At 66.6% G+C, this 356-nt stretch overlaps 1 protein-coding gene across 1 annotated transcript in view; it reads right to left on the bottom strand.

Moving 5' to 3' along the window:
• Positions 1-356, bottom strand: part of BCLAF3 (BCLAF1 and THRAP3 family member 3) — a 52,504-nt gene extending 52,148 nt beyond the window's left edge. The window contains exon 1 of the mRNA XM_025201112.1: positions 344-356. The gene's annotated coding sequence lies outside the window, so the exon portion shown is untranslated. The remainder of the gene's footprint in view (positions 1-343) is intronic.

Here is a 356-nt window from a genome sequence, read left to right as displayed (position 1 = left end):
GGGGGCGCGGAGGGAAGGTTAGAGTAGCTGGAAGCAGCGGTGGCCAAGACAAGGGGGCGCGGCAGCAGTTGCACGGATGCACAGAGACAGAAAGGAGGATTTGAAACCAAAAGGGAAACGAAAGCAGCGGCTGTCCGCCCTCCCAAACACTTGACAGCCGCCAGGCTCCTCTTCACAACCGAGCGGCTCACTTGCCCTCCCAGCCGCCTCCTCGCCCCCCGCCCACGAGCAAGCCCTCCACGGCCCGCGCCCTTCCTTTCTCCCGGCCTCTCCACTCCTTCTTCCTCCCCTCTCCTTCCCGCACCACGGGGCCCAACAAGCACCCCCCTCCGCGCCCGGGCACCTGACACGCGGGT

This window comes from Alligator sinensis, unplaced genomic scaffold, assembly GCF_000455745.1.
Source record: "Alligator sinensis unplaced genomic scaffold, ASM45574v1 scaffold583_1, whole genome shotgun sequence".
In the NCBI taxonomy this organism is placed as follows: Eukaryota; Metazoa; Chordata; order Crocodylia; family Alligatoridae; genus Alligator; species Alligator sinensis.
Note: the sequence above shows the minus strand (reverse complement) of the source record. Positions and strands in the feature narration are given on the sequence as shown.